A 16,436-nucleotide genomic window follows, 5' to 3' on the forward strand; every position below is an offset into this window, starting at 1 on the left:
GATGGTCGTGATGCTATTATTATGCATGGTTTCCATGGTCTATATTTTTTAATATAATTTATTACCGGCACATTTTAATTAAGTGTAACAGTTTATCACACTGATAAATACATTAAAATATTTTTATAATAACCATGCACAAATAATATCGATGGTAATACTTTTATTTTAGAATATTATAATATAACATTTTTAGTTATATAATGTTCTATACGTAACAAAGAAAAACAATATACTAAATATAAAGTCTAACCTAACCTGACTTGTCGTCGCTGCCATTTAACAATGTACTATTATAGACAACAATTCAGTTTTGACAACGAGTTGTGTTGTGTTATTTGTTTGAAACCACGAACGCTGGTAAAAACTCCTGGGGAGTATAAGACGTTTTAAAGGACAGATATAAATATGATATTTTATAAAATATCTACCAATAACAATTTTAATAACGAAAATTAAATATTAATATTAAATAATAATACGATTACGACTTTTACATTAATTAATAATTATTTTAATAAGTATAAAATATAATATAGCAGAAAAAAATAACTTTAATTTTAAATGAAAAATTGCATTATCTTATATTTTACTTTGCAGTCTTCAAAATTATTATTTTTTTTTTCAAATAAAAGCTAATTTTTTATGACATATACTTATTAACAGTTTAAATTATTCGTGAAATTTCTAAAAAACAGCTTTTTACTAATTTCAATTAGTATTCTTTTAGGTGTCGAAATTAAAACTGAAAGTCGAACCTGCAATAGTTTCAACAAAAAAATTATATTTGGAAATAATTCAGAATTAAAATTTATATACACTTCTAATGCTACATTTGAAGTTAATTATCTTCTTATTTTTTTTTTTTTAAATATTTTCTTTTCAATAGATAGTTAAATTTAAAATTTAAATTTAAAAAAAGACCCAATTATAATGAATACAATAAGTACATACAATTGTCACCTTTTATCATTAGTAATACATAGAATATAGATATATTATAGGAATTAATATAATACTTACTCGGTTTTACATGTATGAGACATGTCAAACATTTTCATAAAATATTAGCTAATTTAGTAAATTAAAAATTTAGATTTTTATAGGTAATCACTGGGGCATACTTAGTGTTTTGGTGACTTCGAACTACGACTATTTAAGTGCTCCAATTCACCTTTTTCACATTGACTTGAAGAAAATAATTTTCTAACTTTACTAGAAATTAACTTAATTATTTTTATATTTATCATTATTGCAATCACATTAAGACTTACTTAAAAATAATTTTATCTCATTAAAACTAAAAAATCAATATTTTAACATAATTTATAAGTAATTTCTAAGATTTATGATGAAGTGTATTTATTTATAACAAACGAATTATAAATAATTGGTGCTTAAGAATAAAATTGTTAAATTTATACTACCTACCACAACATTTAAAAATTATTACTCTTTTTGAATTAAAATATTTAAAATTTAAAAATAATATAATAAATTAGTAAAATAGTTAATTATATCTAGAAAAAAAATCTATTAATTTTTAATATTATTATGCATATTAATAAAAAATAATGTGAGTTTAATTATTGATTATAGTTTATAACTTATAAACTATAACATATACAAATATATTATATATACGGTGAAAATTCCATATTATATTATATATTATATATTTTATGCAACAAATTATTTTTGAGAACCACGACCTTTATTGTTAATTATGCATTAGTTCTATTTAACGATTTCCTCTATAATACGATTTTTTCTTGTTCCCGAGAGATTTCGTTAAATAGAAGTTTCAGTGTATTATACTGCAGTGTTTATTTTTGGCATCTAATAAACTTTTCTATTCGAAACGTCACTAAGTGTTTTGCCTTTGAGGCGCATTTCTACAAAGCCGTGTATAAAATACAATACTCAATTCCAAAAACAAAAACTAGCAACTAGTACATCAGTGGGAAGAACAAATGTAGTCAATATTATTGCACACGCAATTAAGTAAGTATGTCGGCACACGAGACACTATTATTATCTATTATTAATATGCAACTGTAATTTTTTTTAAAAAATAAATACTTAAAATTTTAAAGTATAAATTGTACAGAATAAATTTTATTAGCTTATAATTAAAAGTATAAATTTCATATGTTTACAAAATTGTTTGTAGTAGGTACGTATTGTTATAATTTATAACTCTTTGAAAACAATGTTTTAAATATCAACTACCATTTTAGTAGGTTCAAAGCATTTGTTTAGATGACATTTGGCCCTTGTTTGTAAATTTTTTATCTGCAGCACAAATGCACAATTTTTTTGGTATAGTGTAATATCGAATAACCAATTAATAATATATTATTTATACATTTATAAAAATATTTTAAATTTAAAAAATACGAATTGTTTCGCAAAATATGACATAATATGTTGTTTACAATATTTGAACTAGGATATTCCATCGCGACCGTTTTGCCGCCAGAGTATTTGCCTTTAGACTCCATAATATTATTATATTTTAACATCATAAACGTGCAAATATTGTGTAGGCAATTACGGACGGTACGAAACCTATTTATTTTTATATATTAGGTATAAGCATAATATAATTTGCAAACTAATTATAATAATCGGTAAAAAAAAAAAACCAACTTGAAAAGTTTTGAAACATTGTCCATCATGAAAATATTAAATTAAATTATTATAATAACCGATGACTGTGTTTGAGAGTAGCAATTAATAATAATTATAATTATTAGAATGATAATGATAAACAGCTAACTACCTCAAACACCAATACGGTCAACTCAAAAAAAAAAAAATGTTGAAATAAAGTAAGATGAAATACTCACTAAGGTAAAAAAAAACTGTGTAGTGAATAAAAATTAAACATATTTTGCAGGAGATGAAACCTAACGAAGTGACATGTTCCCAAATACACATTCAAATATTTTCATGTTCAAAATTTACTGATCCAAAAATATAATTCGTAGTTTTCTTTTCTTAACAATTATTACTTAAGATTGTTGTGGTGAAATTAAAAAAAATTATTTTTATATGGATACTTATACCTAAGGACATCTTATTTGAAATTTTGAATTGAATTTTTATGAAGTTCATTCAGGATTTTTTTTTATTATATTTTAAAAATAAAATATATATTTAAATAGAAAATTATATAGAAATGCTAACATCAAACATTTTTGTGACGATTCTAAGTATTCATGGTTATTCCTCTTTGAATTGCAACAAAATATCTAAATTCATTTGAAGAAATATAGTAATTTATGATTCAGTTAGTCGTAACTAGTACACTTATAAAAAAAAAATTCTTTGGATTGAAAAAATTGTACCTATAAATAATTAAAAATCGAAAAAAAGAATGCTCAAATAAATAACAACTAACAAGTCAAACTTATATATATTTTCGTACCAGGTGTTTTAAATGGGTATTATTGTCTAACTTTCATAAATATTACATGGGATTTGTAAGAAAATCTAAAAAAGAATCAATACTTATAAATGATATTATGTATTAAGTACTGATAGTATATTACAATCTATATAATAATCAACGTTGTTAAGAAACAAAAATATTGAGAAAAAAATTAATCTAAAATTTCAAAATATCAATAATATAATAGATACCATACTGGTGTCGATATTATACGAATATAAATAATTAATATCTTCAACTGTCAAGATAAGGGTGGTAGTACTTATTTATCAAAAAGTAGTTATAGTTTATATTAGGGGTCCGGATCCTTATGGTGTAAATGAGCTACTCTTTTAAACAATTACAAAATCATGAATTTAAAAAAAAATATTTTTAACGTTTTTTTAAGTTTCGTTTTTCACTTGTCTAAAAAAAAAAACATGACATAGTACGGAAAATAACTAATATATTTTATTGGAAAATGCCAAATGGAAAGTATTAAAAACATAATATTACTAAGTCTTAAGTTTAGAAAAACTGAGGAGTTCATTATAATATATATTAATGAAATTTTAATTTTATGGGTCTCGATATTGATGTAAATTTCCAAAAGCCGCAGCATTTACACAGCATTTTTGATTAAGTTTATTTTACAATTTAGAAATTTCAAAAGATATTTATATAGGTATGTATATCATGATATTATAGTTGAGACAAACCATTTCCGTGTTTTCGTGATTAGTTGCAAAATTTGCGGTTGTAATAAATAAGCAACTGATACATTTTATAACCGTAATTATTTATGTAACTTTTAAGAGATGTATTCTAAATTATTAATGTCCATGATGTAAAATGTATTAATTTTCGTCGAGTTTCTTTTTTACTATATTAACAATTAAAAGCTTTATTATTATTATTATTGGATATTTGAATATTTACTTTATAAACCATAGAGCAAAACCAATTTGATAAAATTTAAATTTTTCTGTAAATATTACTTTTAATAATACTAAAATAAAATAATAATAATAAATAAAAATACTATTCTCATATTTTATATAATTGTAAGTTAAATTTTAATATAATATTATTTAAGTACGATCGTTTTTAAGTTAAATAATATCTTGATTTAAAATTTATTTTATGGAATAATTTAAATATAAAGTCAAGCAAAAATATACATTATAAACATGCTTTATGAAATTCAACTTTATAATTTTTAATTTAGAAAAATCTGAAGAGATACTTCATTTTTTGTTCATGCTATTTGTTTCAAGTATATTTTATTATTAATTAAAGTTTTGCACAATATATATAATTATATTGATTGTTTTCTTTATAACATATTTTTACAATTACCTATTATTTTTTAAATAACTATAGTTATTTCATATTGTGTATATGAAAATTTAATATATGCAGTTAAAATTTAAATGTAATAATAATATGAAAAATATAACAAAGATTATAATAATATGAGAAAGTAATGTTTATATAAAGTTTAAGTATACCCATTTAGAAATAATAATCAGCTTTAAATTATAATAGCTACCTACTTATTGTAGGCTCATGACTCTTGACAATTATTTTCGTAAACTACTTATAATAAATTAATAAATTAATTGTGTTGTAACTTAATATATATATATATAATATAATATACATCATATTCCCTAGCTTTTTAAAATAAATAATTTAATTATTGAAAAATATTTAAAATTTAATATTTTTGAAAGCTTTGTAATATCCCAACAATTAATATATTAACTTGCAGTTTGTTATAGTATGTTAGCACGTTTTGAAAAACATTATAGGTAAATATTATAGTTTTTTTTTTTTTAAATTGTAGTAATACATTTTGGATAACTTCTCATCAAAATATTATCGAATTAAGGTTAGGGATTAAATACGTTTTTTTTTTCATTAGGAAAAACGTTGTGTAGCAATAACTTGTGTTAATTAGTTCAAATAATTAATTATTCACGAGCTTTTAAAACAATATTTTAATGACTGAGGATCAATACATTTTACAGATTCACAATAAATCTTTTACATTGAACACCGATCAACTACAGGGTAAATATTTTGACGTAATACTTTCTATTTTTTTTGACAAACAGTTTTAAACAACACTGAGAATAACCACACATGCTTTGTATTTCCAGGCTAGTGTGCCGGACGTTGCGTTAGATATTATTTGGATATGATTACACGTAATTTTGCGACGATCATCAGATATGTACAAAACGACCATGTGGTGAAATCAAACGAAAAATGGCATTTGATATTACATTTAATCCAAGGGAGAACGATTTCGATTTTCACACTTAGCACCGGCCTAAGGCTACTCACCAATTACCACGAGGAGTAATCCAAAATCTCTACTCAACTAGATCAAACGAGGACATTATTGCTGGTTTCCTGAATTTAGGACATTACATGATTCTGACGTGCTTATGGCTTGAAGCGTTATTCTGATAAATTACCATAGAAGCTTTTTTTTTTTTTTTTTTTGTTATTGACATCAAAAAACTAGCAACTAATCGAATTCGTTAAAAATTAAAATTACACTTCACGCAAAAATAGCAGTAGAATAACCACTTTTGTGAAGAATTTATCCCAATTTCCAAAAAAATATTATCAATTCTTTGAACACGCACAGCAGAATTATTATATATAGTTGTTTAGTAATATTTTTACGATGTACAATCAACCAGTTCTTGCATTTCTTGGCATAGTTTTTTAACAGTTTTTTCTTCTTATTTACATATAAATTTACTTTCGCTATAAAAACTATAGGAAAACGGGATGTACCAGTTGCGTCTAAAACAATATTTATACTTTAAGTAAGTATACCAATTGCGCAGCTTAAATTTTAGGTCAGTACACCAATTGCGCTACTTATATTTTAGGTTCCTTATTTTTACATGGCCATATGTAAGTTCCTAAACGGCGTAAAAAGTTACATATGTATTTACACAATTCAATATAGCTAACTAATATACATTCAAATATACTTAATTTAAAACAAAACGTATACAGAATTACGGAAAATACGACAAGCTACAAGCTGATTATAGTAATATAGTACTTATCCCGACTCGACGTAAAGCGAAATATAAAATATTTTATTTATTATTATTATTAACGAACATATTATAAAGTATGAATTTGAGTGATAGACTATGACAAGTTTTCATTATCATTAATGATCGTTACCTACACACCTACTTATCTGTCTAATTAATACGGTTAAAACATAAAAAACATTAAATGAAAAAAAAAAATTTTAATTATATTTTTATATTTTTATGTATTATTGACGTGTACCTATGTATATGATTTGGTATAGATTTATATTGTACACATATTGTTAATATTGACGTTCATTGTATAATTTTTTTATATTGACTGAAAAAATCTATTTATAATACAGATTTTCATAAAAGTATTTTTATATACTAGGTGTAATGTAGAATAATATTATAAACCCTGAAAATAACTAAGAGCAATTGGCCTATCTATCCAAAAAATACAAAGTGTAATTGGTATATCGACCCAAAAAATACAGAGCGGCAATTGGTATATTAAAAGGTCATTTTAAGCGCGATTGGTAAACTTCCAGGAAAAAAGGATCCGTTTGTATGTATAGAAATCATAATCATCATGATTAGAACCACGGTGATGTAACTATATTGCCTACATATTTCGCCGTGTTAACCCTAAGTAATAATATTGAAAACAGTGGGATACAAGAAATAATATTAATTATAATTTCAATTAGATAGTATATAATATTACTTATTAAGTACTTTACAACTTGTACCCTAAATTTATAAGACCAGAGAACTTGCGTCTTAGAAATTTGGTTCAACTTTGAGCATCTATTATAGTTGTGTATAGAAGAGTTGTATCTGGAATTAATTTCCTTGTTTTTATCATTATAAATAATAGAAAGGCAATATGTTGTTACGTTAATTTAATTAATGAGTTTATACTATAACATTAATTTATTTTTATTATTTTTATAAATAAAAAGAAATTAAATTAAAATATGAGTAGTAAAATGAAACTAAATCTCTTACCTGCCAAATAATTGAAATTATTTTTAAATACCTGTAGAGTGTAGGTATATGTTGTAATCAAACACCAATGCATTCGTCTTCTTTCAATTAGACAGCAACGAACAGTACTCTATAATTAAATTTAGATATATCAGTTGTATTATATTCACATTGTGTATATACTATATACATTTATCTAGAAAAAATTATCGTATCTTTTATCTTATCAACATTAATTTTAAATTCGATATCTGAATGCCATCTATCTAAGATAAAAATTATAGATATACTATTAACGACTATGATAATATATACAATTTCAAAGTTATTTGAATTATTTAAAAATATTTGATTAATATGTATTAATATTGATATTATAATGTAGAAAATGAATATATATTACTAAATAATTTCCGTTTTTTTAAGGATAATATGTAAAATACATTCATTGCCTGATTCTAAAAATTATCTCATTCCTATTTAGATTATAGATGCATATCTATGTTTTATTTTTTTAATTAAAATCTAGATGAATACATCTATATCTAAATGGAGAAAAAAAATCTGAACAAACCACTGAAAAAGATATAGTGGTGTATTAATTTAGACTCTGGACGGAATGTATTGATTTTACAATGATGTGTTTATTTTTTGTGTGTGTATCTGTGTACAGCATAACTTGTCAAAATAACGCTTCAATTTCAAACTTCGAGGGTAGTTTCGATGGCAAAGTGAATATTCTTAGTGCATTATAGAGGTCAGAAGTAAAAAATTTTCCAGTAGGTAGTTTAAAAAAAAAAAAATCGGGAAAACAAAAAAAAAAACGGGACAGAAAAACGAGAATTTTTATGCGATACTAGTTTTTGACAAAATCATTTTTTTATTTAGTTATAGCTCAAAAACTTATCACTTAAAATGTTTAAAATGTTGATCAAATGTTTATATTAGCGTTATCTATTTACAATTTTCGAAATATTTTGGCTTTTCTTGAGTATTTAATTGGAATTTTCAATTTTTCTAAGTATTTTTTTTTTTATAATTGTTTAAAGTTATCAACAATGCGATGATTTACAAAAAATTTTGTTGTTTAAAATTCATAAAATATATATAATATATATTTATATCCAGATTAAAAAATTCAACACTAAGTTTTTCCATACGTTTTCCTTCATATAGCTATAGAGAAAACTCGAAACATCATTATAGAAAAAATTTTAAGCGTATTTGAATTTTAAATTTTTATAACATTGAGTAACGATAATGATTTATCCTCAAACGATTTTAAATATTTGTTATCATTCAAAAAGTATAAGTCTATTTGATACTTGATAATTTCACCAGTTATTTAGATTGGCATTTTCTTACATAATTTAATTTTAATTTAATACTATTTATAGGCATTTAAAATATTCAATTTTGTTTATAAATACCGGTAAATGTTTTTAGGCTGTCATAATACTTGGAAATTTAATACAAAGTTCGTCTTACGTAAGTCTTAATAAAGTGATTCAAAACTTAAGAATACAAAGACACAATTTTTTTATTAGTATTTGAAGTTCAAATATTGACAAAAATTCGTCAAAATTATGATATTTGGAAATTATTTTGCAGGTATAATTCATAAAAAAAAAGTGTATAATTAGCTAAGAGTTGAAAATGTTATATACTTTTTTCCATAAGTTTGGCTTACAATTATTATAAAATAACTTAAATTTTGGGGTATTCAGGTCATTAAAACATAAACCAGCTTTATCACCACCCACTGGAAAATATATCCTAGGCTGGCAAATCATCTCCGTTCAGAATCTTTTTTCGTATACAATGGTACCTATAATTGGATTGAAATTGAATACATCCATTATAGTGACCTACTATATAGCAGAGCGTCACTCGCATGGCTATTATTTTTATGATTTATTTGTAATTACCAGGTCTCGAGATTTATAATATTTGAATATTTGTTTATAACATATTAAGATATAGCAAGGTAAGTTCAAAATCCGCTTCATAATGAAAATAATGAAACTCTTAAAGTTTTAATGCATATTTTTAATATTTTCTGCTATATTTATAACTGTTTTACTATTTATTGATTTTTTTTTATTTTTTTTTTTTTTTTGTGAAATAAACATATGATATAGTTGTATAGAATGTGCACTTTTGAGTGATAAGCGTTACTTTAAGTTTTCATTTAACAATAGTAAAATGCAAAATCTATATACAAATAGTAGAGAAGTTAGTAAGTACGCTTTATACGTGCGTATATGTATGTGTGCTTATCGCCACTGCGTGCCACTCGCGGTGCAATTAATTCTTTATAAATAGAAATATATATGTTATGGTGGGTATTGTGTTAAACAAATACAGCCTAAACTATAACAAGAATTATAAAAAAATCGGATCCATTGCTTTTAAAGAAGATGTCGTAGGGTATTAAAGACATCGAAGAATTAAAATGATTTTCCTAATGACATCATATTATTATTTTACCATTATTATTATATTTAAACATTGATTATCTTCAGGTCAGAAGGGTAAAACATGAAATGTGTTTATATTTAAACTTTTAGATGGTTATGTTAACTGTCTAGATCTATAGTCAAATATTTGTTTTATTTTCGTTCCTGGTCAAACGACTAGACAAACTGATACCTTTTATGTTTCATTCCAGCGTACTTTATATGTTAAAATACCCCTTTTATTAGATTCATCCATAATTCCAACATTGATATGCTTTTTTTGTAATTATATTGTTTTTTTTTAAATTATATCTTAATAATTAAATCACTTTCCTTATTAAACTACACAACAACCTTCATCTAAGTAAATATTTTATGTTCCACATTTAAACTGTAATTGTGCTCGCCCGTTTAATCCTAATAAGTAAATAAATAAGTATGTGGTTAGTAGTGATATTCCTTAATTAAAATATGCCACCATCAAATCAGTTAATCTAAAACGTTTGTTTTCAATTTACATGACATTGTTGAGTAATAATATAAGTCGTTCAAATTTTAATAATATATATTCAGTTATCGTATCGTATAGGGCATAGTAAATAAATAAAATACAACATCGTTACATATGTCTGTTTGTAAAACTACAGAAGTCTATAAGTTTATCGAGACGACGAGATAATAACAGAATAACGTTTGATCTGTGAAACTGACGACGGCAACTAATATTTTGTGTACAGAGAATAGAACCAACGAACACAAGACCGTCTAGACGGCCAATTTTTTTAACAGCAACAAACGTCCGTTAAAAAAGTCGTATAGTGTATTTGAAAATATTAATTATTATACTAGCCTTTTCGTAATATTGTTTGTGGTATATCATTATTATATTTAATTTAATGAACGTTTGTTAAATGTTTACTGTCGGTAGTATAATAATATTGTCATACCTATCGTCGGAGCGAGATGTCAATATTGTAACATCTACGGCGGCTTCTGTATGATAATATGTTCTATACACAATAAAGTAATATATTACATTTACCATCAAGTCTCGGGGCAATAAATTATGCAAATTTTAAAATTATCACCGTCCAACGTCGACGGAAAAACAACGACTTGGCCGTGTAATGTTTCATGCCGTTGCGTTTATGGATAATAGTACCGATGCGTTCACAATACACAATATTATACATAAAGGGTGCACGCGATTTACAGTTCCAGTCACCGAATTTACGCGATGATTTATCTGTGAGCGTATCACGATCATTTGACTGTATAGTATTATCATCACGCTCCGAAACGTACGCGATGCGACTTTCGGTTAATCGTCGTCAACGCGACATTTTTGCGTTCATCCAACGATTCTTACCCAAAATTAGACGGGGAAAAAAAGATAAAGAGAATGAGACCATTTCGGTTTCAAAACGCCATACGGTCTTAACTCGAATCGGTGTCTCTGATTGGATGACATAACAATTTCCTTGCACGGCATATTATCAACATTATAATAATACGGTGAATTAATTTACCGATAGTACGCGCACTGTTGATTGTTATATAGATTTCAGTAATGGACGAGAATATTATTTTTAGGACATACGCAGTATAATACAGACAGATTAATATTTTAAATGCAATAATCTTGTCTATAATATTATTGAATATCACTTAAGCATTAATTTACTATCTTATTCAATATCGCCAGTTTAACTACATATAGTCGCTTTCGTTTGCTCAACCGTAACCATATCTGACACGTTAATGTAGGGTGCAACGACATCCAGAACACAGAGGTCTATTGAAGCTCGTGTATCGCTCCACACTGAATTTAATTCTAATTTTTCATCTTCTCGACTTCATTAAGTTTATACGTTTTTGAATGTATTATATTATTATTATTATTATTTTTTTTTTTTTTGTTAACAAACTGTCATATTATATGCGCTTATAATATTTTTTAAATTTAAAAAAAAAAATGTTTAACTAAATATCTATTAATTATACATCTATCCGGGCCATTTCCAATACAACTTACAAAATAATCGCTACCTAAAATTGCATGAAATTCCAGGGAATGTATTTCTGGAACTGAGAGGCAATTATTGAGTAACCATTTTAAAAATATTCATATGTGTAGTTTTGTACAGTGCAACTTATTTGCACGCAACGTAAATACTACACAAACTTATTTTTGTATTTTTAAATTTGGATTTATCTAAAGTAATTGAATAATCGAAACAATAGGCGGCAATATAAGTTTATCGTATAATAAAAATATGTCATTGTAAAATATTGATAACTATGAAGATGCTTTATATAACAATATGCAATTAATTTTAAGATCCATATTATAATTTGGTATATTAAAAAAATTCTTCTGAACATAACGAAGTCTTAGTATTTGATAAAAAGCAATTAATTGATACTCAGCATAATCTTACTTGCAAAGGTAATCATTTTTGTTTCGTTAGTTATAATGAAAATCTATTTATATTTACACGTAAAAAAAATTGAAGTTGCTACATAGTGCAGAACACATTGTGCGCAAATGAGTCATACCGAATTCGTGAATCCACATCCCCCGATTGTGGTCTAAAGTGAACTATTTTCTTTTTCAAATGTCGATTGCGTTTCGTACAAAGTAAGTAGATAATACTGTTGGATCAACTAATTGTAGACTTTTTTTTTATTTTGAGACCTAATTAGTATACACCGAATTAAATTAAAAAATTACATAATATTGTTATGTATTCGGTGTCACCACTTACTGTGGAAAATAATTGTTACCTCAGTAACAAAGAAATCAAGTTTTACATATTATTATTGTAATTTGTACCTATAATATGATAACGAATATTCAACGTGGTAGGACCTTTGACATCAGATTTTTGCTTTGATAGTTCATCAATATTCCGGACTATTGTTTCATATTAAGAAGAACCAAAATAATAATAATAAAAAAAATAACGAAAACGTCAAGTCATTGGAAAAAATCAAATCTTCCATTATGTCTAACTAAATCAGAACTTATTTTTGTGAATAATCAATAAATCGATTACTAAATGAAGGTTATTTTAATATTATTAAATTCTAGGTATTATTAAGCTAAAATAAATATGACCTTACGTACCTCGCGATTTTATCGTCGTTTGCGAAATGACACGCAACACCTAATGCCTAAATATTGTCAGTTTCTCGAATCCGTATTATACGCTACATAAATTATTTATGTTTGATAGACAATTTTAATATTAAAATGTTTTTTTATAAGTGTTACATTGTAATATATGCAATATAGCGCCACATGGAATGCGGTGTATGTGTTTCATCGTTTATAATAACCGTTGGCGGGATCTCTCAGAATAATATCATATATTTTACAATGGCACATGAGTTTGGATTTCCTTTTTTACACGTTGAAAGTATTAGTTTTTCCTTTGATTCACGTTCAAATGCTCTACTTGGTAATATTGCAGTTTAAAATGTTTTTATTTTTAAATTACGACTGTCAAAATAATAATAATAATAATTTTAATCTCTCCCATTTTCTTTGACACACACATTAACTAACAAATATGTATAGAAACATATTCATCGTGTTATACGAGTAAAATTATGCAACCGCCCGCTAGATGAGAAATTCTGGTTTTCCGGGGAATATGTAAACGTGTCATACAAAAAGGTGGGCTACAATCGATCGAGAATAATAATTACGATTATATGATATAGTAATGGTAACCATTACATAAAATATTCGTATGCATCTTCTATCGCTCAGAAAAATATATAAATTAATGATTTTGCACGCAAATTGCTAGCAGATCTCTGGTACAATAATATTTTACTGTCGTTCGGGTAACTATTATAAAATAATAAAATATAAAAATTCGGTCCAACTGCACATTCTTAAAATTTGAGCAAATAGTGCTATTTGAAATATAGACAAAATATAATATTATTGATTTGAGATTTTAATAGTTGTATGCTTCTAAATGTATCATTATATTTTAAACAAGTTTAGATGATTGTAAGCGAAGAGAAAACACACAATGACATATTGTTTTTGTGACATCCGATTGATAGTGAACCGATGTGAGATAAATTCATGTCAGTTTTTTAATAATTTTTTTGGAAATTTTTTTATTATCTGTAACTACATGATATATAATATGTACATATTTTATAATTAAATTTCAAATCCACTCTTGTTGTATGCATAATTGAAATTATTGTCCTGCATAAAATACGGTCGAATGTGTGGTTTTCATAACGGACGATGAAAAAAAAAATATACGAATAAAATCAATATACATATTATACGTATTCTTATACTGAGTTATACCATGCAGGGTAATTTTTTTAAGCAAGATAGTAACATATTTTATGGATTTTAGATATTTTAAAGTTTTTATACTTTTTTTTTTTTTTATATATAACAACATATTATTATATGTATAGACATCAATTTTTTTTCCAAACAACAACCAACATTTTTTTCACATATTTTCAAACAAAATATTTATGTAATGATATCGACATTCAAATGAATATTTTCTGAGTTATTCTAACATTTTATTAAAATAATATAATGTGTTGAAATAAGCAGTTGAATATATTTCTATAAGAATGACTTTAAAATCTATCAGATAAAATATATTACGTGAACACAATACTTTATATTTATAGATATTATTTTATTAATTGTCTAGAAATATTTCAAAACAATGTATAAACGATATGAAAAAGTGTATTTTAAAACAAACGTTTTTGAGATTTTAAATCACTATACTCCTATTAGCAATAATTATTAATTATTTACTGTAATAGGTATATATTTTGCTTATTAGAGAAACGTCTAGATTTGAATTTAATTATTTCTTTAATTACACAGGCTCTACGTCTTTACCGTACCTTACATTTATTTTATTTCATTAAAGTAGATAATAATATTAATCTCTTAGCAATATTTTACATACTATAACAACTTATTGATTGACGTTTCTACTTCAGATATATGTATTTATTATAATTCTCAGAGGATATACGTCGCATGCATAATACGTGTGTTTCCGGTATTCAAGTAGCGCACACTTTCTTGTCCCCGGATCGACTACCATTAAACAAACTGCATTTCGGTTTTTGACGTTTTTAAAGCATCTCACCTTCTACTCACCGATCAGCTACGTATATAATCGTAAAACGTTTGAATTTCAATACGTTCTATGTGTACGTCGTAACATATTTTATGCGGAACTCTTATAGGATCGTCGATCAATCATTCGATTGTTTTCTTTTGCCAGTGATCCAAACGAATGAATATAATATGTCCGTCAATGGGTTGTTTGTAATATTATGTTTGCTTACAAAAAAAAAAAAAAAAATAAGAAATAAATAAATAAATAAATAAGAAATATGCTATGTAATGTATTATTTTTTTATCGTTGTCGGTATTCTTTTTCGTATTATTATTGCGAAGATATTTTTGCTCATCTAAACTTTAAATTGCTGTCAGAAAAACAATGATTATACTCGTTATTATAATAAAAATGATATTATAATGAATATTATCATTTGCACCGATGTTTCATTCATACAAATATTATTTTGCTTGAAGATATTTATATGAATTCAAATTATTGATTTAGGACATACAAATAATCATTGATGCGGTAAACGTGGCAAACAATCGTAGCTTATTTACAATGTTTTTTCGTATTTCGTGTTCTAGATCAGTTATATATTGAAACGATATTTATTTATTTAAAATCACAAAAATCAGCTAGTGGTAGCAATAACACATAGGTAGTTTAATGGGTAAAATCACATGCTGCTACAAACATTGCCGTATTTATAATGATAAATCAGCACAAGCCAGTATATTATTAAATGGTTATGTGTTTAAAGAAAACGAGGGTGGGAGGCAATCCCGAAAGTTCGAAGTTAAATAACTTGAAACAACAATATACACACATTTTATACATATACTGCACGTTAAATTCACGTATACACATTATACATAATGCAAACGTTTTCAAACTTTATTATTCAAATTGTACGACTTGTGAACTTTTTCATTCAAACGTTTGTATAACAGCAGTGGTCCAATAATAATATCTTTGTCTGATTCAACGGCTTTGAACTGTAGCGACTTATCAAAAGAGGTTTTCTATGGCTTAAGCGCTACTCTTGAAAATTAATTATAAAAGTGACGGCATTTTCCGTAATACATTATACTTGGCGTACGCGACGTGTATTATTGTTAGTATTATATTAAAATGTATACACTATATAATATAATAGTTGTTATTCACCGTAGCACGGCGTGGGATGGTTTTAGTTTTGGGCGAATGACCCAAAAACCACATACGGTTTAGGAAACGTATACATCTGATTTGGTAAATTTTAAATTTTCACGCAAACCTTTTACATCTAATACATCGTTAAGGTGAGTTTATGTTATTATACGTTTATTAATTA

The sequence above is a fragment of the Aphis gossypii genome, chromosome 1 (assembly GCF_020184175.1).
Source record: "Aphis gossypii isolate Hap1 chromosome 1, ASM2018417v2, whole genome shotgun sequence".
Classification (NCBI taxonomy): Eukaryota; Metazoa; Arthropoda; class Insecta; order Hemiptera; family Aphididae; genus Aphis; species Aphis gossypii.